The following is a 7,652-nucleotide window of genomic DNA, read 5'->3' as shown; positions in this document are numbered from 1 at the left end:
GCTTAGAGAGAATGGTGCAATAAACAAAAACACATGCAGTGAGTGGAAAGATCTGAGAAGGGCGGCCTGTAGCGTAGTGGTTAAGGTAAGTGACTGGGACACACAAGGTCGGTGGTTCTAATCCCGGTGTAGCCACAAGAAGATACGCACAGCCGTTGGGCCCGTGAGCAAGGCCCTTAACCCTGCCTTGCTCCAAGGGAGGATTGTCTCCTGCTTAGTCAAATCAACTGTACGTCGCTCTGGATAAGGGCGTCTGCCAAATGCCAATAATGTAATGTAATGTAATGTAATGTAATGTAATGAAATGAGAAGGGGCAGACTCGCTCAAGCTAATAGAAAGGCAACATATGCTCAAACAATGGCTGCTGAGAGCAGTGGTGTGCAGAGGGAGTCCCTGAACACACATAGCTCATACCTTGAAGCAGATGGACTACAGCAGCAGAAGAGCATGCCAGGTTACACTCCTGTCAATGTTGGCTCCACAAAAAGAGAATTAACCCTGCTGTGTAAGCTAATCATATTAACCCAGCAGTCCTCACTCCTTGTCCTGGAAAGCCGCAGGGCGTGCTGGCTTTTGTTGTTACTCAGCACTGAATTGATCAATGAAAGCCGTTAATTACTCATTTAACTCACCTCACCTGGTTTCTTGGGTCCTAAGCAGAATTTGATTCGGGGCCCCCCCGCCGCCTCGGTGCCACCAATACTGTTGACTATTGTCAATGCTTGATTATTCGCACACCAACTGTAAAACTAACACACCCAATATCGATTTTATTAGATGCAGCTGTGTTGCTTACATCATACCAATGTCTGGCATGTTTTTACCCTTCTATGGTTTTTAATCTTAAAAGGCAGCAAACTCACAAGAGTTAATTTGCGCTTTAATATTCAAAGTTATACAGCACTAAGTGGTATACTGAACGTGGTGTAGTTAAAAGTAACAAAATAAACCAGCATACAATGCATTTACCGTAAACAGATAGCCTTGACGTCTTATATCCCCCTAGTTGTATGTATAATAGCAAGCCTGTTAACCAGTCAGCTAGAGCAATTACTATTTTAATGGGGGGAATCCAGCTACTGTTATATTTTGTTCATGAATGTTAGATTAAAACGATTGCTAGCTAGCTAGCTGCCATTAGCTAAACATACCTTGACTGAACTGAGGCAGTGAATATTTATGGAAAATACATTTATGGATGCAAGCATACCTTTATCTTGCTGTTTTTTTCCCCTCATCTTCTGTTTTGTTCTTTGCTCTTTTCTCTGCTCCAGGAGAATATGTCTTTTTTTTGCGACCTTACATTTTGGCTGCTTTTTCCATCGACGCAGAGGAGAGGACTGTAGCCTAACGTTAGTCGGGCAGACTGTGCTCACATTGAAATGCAGTTAACAGTCTGCTCGCGCATGAACGTGACACCAGCTCTGACAGAGGCAGCGGGAATTGATTAAATGAGTAGTTTTAATATTGCGTTTTTGTATGATTACCATTGACATAATGTAATACATCAAAAATATAAAAAAGACCATTTCAAGTGCTCTTAGGGGCCCTCTGATGGCCATGAGGGCTCTAAGCAGCCCCTTAGTTCACTTACGCATTGAGTAGGTCCTGAAATAATTACTGTATATTACTCTATTTGTCTCCAAAATAAAATGGGTCTCTTTCCATCTCCATTGGGTGACTCCAAGGGCTAGGCGAGCCAGTGGTGAAACGGAGAATTCATTTTGGGGGCAAATAAATTATTCTTCTATTTTCGCAATTAAAGGAAGTTGCTTGAAGAATAGCTCTTGAAGAAAGAATAGCAATGATATAGATTGCCTCTGTGTTGCCTTCTTTGTTACGGAGCAAATCTAATCATCATTTAATACATGCACTGTAGCCAGTCTGTATTTCAATACAGTAAATTAGATTTTAGGTAGCAAATGCAATTTGGAGAATGCACTCAACGTAATTGCATGCAACTGAAATACTCTATGTGTCCCAAATGCAAGCTGTTTGAAAGGTGGCCAGCCACCGCTCCTGCCCACCACCTCCACGCTGTCCGCTGTGGCCATCGCATCCCACAATCCCTCACTCTCCCCCCCCGATTGCAGCCGCCACCACCTTCTCCGCATCGGCGGCCATGTCGTCGATGGCGCCGTTGAGCGCCAGGAACATGGCGGTGAAGGAGCGGCTGGCGTACTTGGCGGTCATGGGCAGGGCCATCTCCACCACCCGGGCGCCGGTGGGCTTCTGCTTCTCGGCGGCCGCCAGCAGTTTCTTCACCCCGTCCCTGGTGACCTCCTGGGAGAGGGGGCAGGACCGCAGGGCCTTGAGCCTGCCCCCGTCCCGCCCCCGTCGACGGGCCAGCCCCTCCAGCGACTGGTCGTCCAGGCCCAGCGAGTGGCGGGCCTTGCCCAGGATCCTCACCGCCACGCTGGCGTCCACCGCCGAGGACACCAGAGGGACGGGCATGGCCGCCGCACCGCCCGAGAGCGAGGCCGCCGCCCACACCAGCGCCTTGAGGGCGTCCCGCTTCCTGGTCACCACGGCGACGGACAAGGCCGGAAGCGCCAGGAGGAGGGCGGTAGGCCTCCATGGACTCCCGCGAGTCGTGCTCAGAGGCCAGCAAGGCAAAGTACACAGCCTCCCTCTGGAGCGATCTGGCCTCCCGCCACACGAGGGCGCTGTTGCCGTGAAAGGGCACCCGGGAGGATGTCATGATGACAGCACTGTAGCGCAGGAACTTGACTCTCTCCATGTACTCCTCAGGGTCAAAAGGCGAGCCTTCAGGGACCCCCGGCACATCCCACAGCCGGAAATCGGGGTGTTTGGGACTGGGGTGGGGGAGGGGAATGGGGCCGCCCCACTGTCCTCGGGCCCCAAAGCGCGGAGGGAGTTGAGCAGGCCGGTTTTCTCCGGGCCCCTCTCCCCCACCACGCCGATATTCACCCTGCTGATGAGGAGGTCCTCCACTGCATCCTTCACCTCCGACAGGCCCTCCTTCTCCATCGACTCCTTCAGCACCTCCAGCAGGTTCAGGCTCCTGAGCACGTCTGCCATTGATGTGTCCTCAACTACAAAGAAACGGTTTCGTAAAGTGACAATACATTTTCCGGGGGTGCAGGCTGAGCTGATGTTTGTTTTCACCTTGACATCGAAACCCAGAGACCGGAGGAGGTGTGTAATCGACTGCTTTCATTGAACAATTTACTGCCGAGTTACAATGTAAATGCAAAGATCCACTTACTGTTTGTTTTACCTAATATTGTTCTTGTTGGCTATTTCCGCAGGAATACTGTACAGTATCTGGCAGTGTTGATTTAATTGAACTTGTGGTTTATAAAACGTTTCACTCTGTATAAACATCTGAGTATTATTAGTGTGCAATTTCAAATTCTTCCACTGTGTCAGTTGTTACATACCTCTCCCCTTTTTCTTCCAGGTAAAACCTCCAGTCTAGCAGAAAAGTAGTCCATCCATCCATCCATCCATTATCTGAACCCGCTTATCCTGATCAGGGTCGCAGGGGGGCTGGAGCCTATCCCAGCATACATTGGGCGAAAGGCAGGAATACACCCTGGACAGGTCGCCAGTCTATCGCAGGGCACACACACCATTCACTCACACACTCATACCTACGGGCAATTTAGACTCTCCAATCAGCCTAACGTGCATGTCTTTGGACTGTGGGAGGAAACCGGAGTACCCGGAGGAAACCCACGCAGACACGGGGAGAACATGCAAACTCCGCACAGAGAGGCCCCGGCCGACGGGGATTCGAACCCAGGACCTCCTTGCTGTGAGGCGGCAGTGCTACCCACTGCACCATCCGTGCCGCCATAGAAAAGTAGTCCCAATAGTTTATTCTGGAACAGTATTCCAGTTGCTTCATTTAGTGCAGATATCAATAGCAGTGTACTGAAGATATGCAGTATGTAATCTGTCCTGTGAAGAGGGCAGCCTAATCCAATATGCATATCCTTAATCCTTAATCCCCCCCCCACACACACACACACACACACACACACACACACACACACAAACAGACACGTGAACCTGCACATGCGTAAGAATCCATACAAACACATACATGAACATACACTCAAATACAAACACACACATACACACTCCATTTGGGTCGTAAAAGGTTATAGTTAAGGATATAGCCTGAATGTTTCTGAAGCAGAACTCAATCTATTGAATTTATTAACCATATTTTTTAAGGTTTTATGAATGATACTCTCATTTTCTGAGTTTCTGTAGATGGAAACAAGGCAATCACCTGCCAGGGACAACCAATGAACCAGAAATTGATAGCTATGTCACCAGCTAATTCTACCCAGGATCCTTTGAACATCTCTATCTTTAAAACAGTAGCAATGAGGGATCCACGAGTTTGCCATTGAAGCAGGCACAGTGCAAGACTGACTTTCCTTCCAGTTCGACTGAAAATGTATCTCAAGTAAATGTACTGTATATAGAGTTCAAAGGAGAATTTGTTCAGACAGTGAGAAAAGTTTTTTTGTATTATGGACATTTTATTTGAAATAAAATGGTGAATGTGAAGCTAATGACCAGAGTGCTTAAAGTGCTGCTTTAATTGGAGGTATACGTATATACTATATACTATACATCCACCTTTAGTGGTGTAGGAATTTCATAACTTTTTGTCTCTCCACAAAGTGGAATGTGGCCTTGTATGAAACTACAAAGATTACAGAGGTAGTGCGTTTTCTCATGCGTGATCAGAGAAAAGTCCTCTTATGTATCTCTGCATTGCTCTGTCTCTCTCACACACACACACACACACACATTTTTGTTTTATCCTTTGCATATAGGATCACTCATGTGAAAACCTTTCACTACCTCATACAGTAGTTTCATGCTATTTATTACTTATTTTTTAGACTTCAACTGCTGTAGGCTATTGTAAGAAACCCACCAAATACACCAAAAGGCGGACGTATCTGAGAGGTGAAGGAAACGTGTGTAGTCTGACAAATGCTACTGGAACAGGGTTAATTTAATTTGATTATCTGGCTCCCAAAAAACAAGTTCAACTGCTCTAACAGTTCAAAAAAAGGAACTGAAAATGAATAGTGTGGCTCTATATGATCGCTATCTATTTGTATAGAGGCAGACGTCCCTGTGGCCTGTATAGTCTACAATGATACACTTAGTATGTATCTTATGACGGCACTGGTGTATAGGCGAGTGACTATGGGGTGCAGGTATCCTAGGTTGTATATGTCTGTAAGGACTCTAAACTTCTGAGTGTGCAGTGGTGCGAGTCAAGAGGATGCAGGTTCAAATTAATACAATTTATTCGACAATGTGCATTGCAGAAATATAATTATGTGGAAAGGTGCAATATGAATGGCTATACGTGAATGGTACGCAGGAGGTTGTATTATCGAGTCTCCTCAAACTATTCCATGTTTCCATCTATATAACCCAGGGTTTACAGGAAAACAACAAATCAGAGACGGGTGCATGGGGGGTTGGACCCAAAATGCACGACTCAGAAACAGGGGCGAAATAAAGTCAGTGAATGTCCAGTGAGCGTAGTCAAAAAACAAGTAACGTTCATACACGTAAAATCCAGCCAAAAACCGTACCGAGTACAGTACCGAGGGAGAAGGCAGTCTCGTAATCGGGACACCATGCAAAAAGTCCAGTAGCCAGGAAAGCTGCCAGCGGGGCAGAAGTACAGGCGGACAGTAGGCAGGCTCAGGGTCGATGACAGCGCAAGAGTCAAGACCGAAGTCTGCTCCGTGGGGGCAAAAGCACAAAGACAGCAGGCAAAGTCGTGGTACAGGCAGGCAATGGTCAACAAAACAGAAGGCAATAATCTTTGGTCAACAAACAAGCTTAGATCATAACGGGTATACAATGGCTTGACAAAACCGCTAAAGCGGTGCTCTGAGGAACAGGAGGCAACAATTCCACAAAGACTTGACATGGAACTGAGCTTATATGCAGGTGGAGACAGGTGCAGACAATTTGATTGAGAGCAGCATGAGAATGGAAATCAGGTGTGGAGGATTAACAAGTTTACAAGATAATTAGTAATCATTAGTAATAAGCCTATCCTGCCCTAGCGTGAGTAAATTAGTAAATGACATGCACAAGAAACGTAAGGTAACATGAACACATGGTTAGAATGTTAGCATTACCCAATCCTGATCTAGCGTTCGTAGATTAGTAAGTAGACAAGGGAAATTGAAACAATCAGGGAAGCGTGAGTGACAGAAAGGGAGAGAGAGAAAAAGCAGGAATGCAAAAGACACAAAAAAGTGTATGCTAAACAATGAACGGAACAACATAACATGAAATAACATAAATCGTGACATAACAAGTTTGTGAAATTATGACAATAAACTATACAACATGACATGGCAAGACTAAGAAATAAATGGTAACAAGAACTAAACATGAAACATAACATGACATGACAATTAAATGTAACAAGAAATAAAGCATAACAACATGGCGAGACTAGACTAACATAATACGTGACATGACAATAACCTAACTAAGACTAAACATGACGTGACAAACATGAAACATGACAAAATCATCAAATAAAGAGTCACAAGACGGCGGTAACAACAATGGCCCTGCTGATGTTATCTCTGTATGTCTAACGAATCTGGTTAACCCTTGTAGCACAATTCGATGCTGACTCACAGGTAACTTGTATTACCTGTGATTTATTCCGACAAGATCTTTATTCAGCAACCAGGGTACCACACCACCAATGACACCAAACTATTTCCCACAACACAAGCTATCTAAAGACACTAAACACTGTATGTGGAAAACCCATGATCTATACAGGACTATTTCACCTCAACAGTTCTGGGAGCATTCCACTGAGGTGGCAGAATTGCGCAGAGGCAGCACAATGATGGGAGCAATAGTCCTGTATTGAAGAGCACTGTCTTTTCATCAAGCCTTGCTGACCCTGTGTCAACATGGTCAACACAGTCTGTTTCCTTTTGGGGGTCTAAAGAGAGGTACACTTATGTAAAATGCCCAACACTATCCACTTAGAGTTATGATGCATTGTGTGCGCAGAAATGCTCTTGTAAAATGCGTACCACTGTGTGGTTATTGCGCAACTGTCACCTTCCTGTCAGCTTAGACCAGTCTGGCCCTTCTCCTCTGACGACTCTCATTAACAAGGCGTTTCTGTCTGCAGAACTGCTGCTCATTGGATTTTACACCATTCTTTCTGAGACTAGTGTGCATAACAATCCCAGGCGATCAGTAGTTTCTGAGATACTCAACCACCCTCTATGTCACCAACAATCAATCCATGGTCAAAGTCATTTAGATGACATTTTTTCCCCATTCTGATGGTTGATGTGAACATTAACTGAAGCTCCTGGCCCGTATCTACTGGATCCAAGCAGCATTCAAGTCAGTTCCACCTACTGAGGACTGCTCAGCTATAATTAAGTGATGCAAGAAGGGGGGTTTACACAACACAAATCCTTGTGTAGGTTGGATGTCTCACAGTTTCTCTGGATGTTTACTCTTGTGCACGTCCTCCCGTACTTTACTTGAGCTTTGTTGACAGGTTGCAAATATTAGCATGCAGGTGTAAAGGTACAATAGATAAGATGTCTTAAAACATTGTTACGAGACCATTGTAAATCCTTTC

The 7,652-nt window shown here is 45.4% G+C and overlaps 1 pseudogene; it reads right to left on the bottom strand.

Annotated features, from left to right (window-relative positions):
• Positions 1 to 2,071: 2,071 nt before the first annotated feature.
• LOC133128190 (interferon-inducible GTPase 5-like) lies at positions 2,072 to 3,043 on the bottom strand (annotated as a pseudogene).
• Between the last annotated feature and the right edge of the window lie 4,609 nt (positions 3,044 to 7,652).

Source organism: Conger conger, chromosome 1, assembly GCF_963514075.1.
Source record: "Conger conger chromosome 1, fConCon1.1, whole genome shotgun sequence".
In the NCBI taxonomy this organism is placed as follows: domain Eukaryota; kingdom Metazoa; phylum Chordata; class Actinopteri; order Anguilliformes; family Congridae; genus Conger; species Conger conger.
The sequence above is the reverse complement of the archived record's forward strand: the minus strand, read 5'-3'. Positions and strand labels throughout refer to the sequence as shown.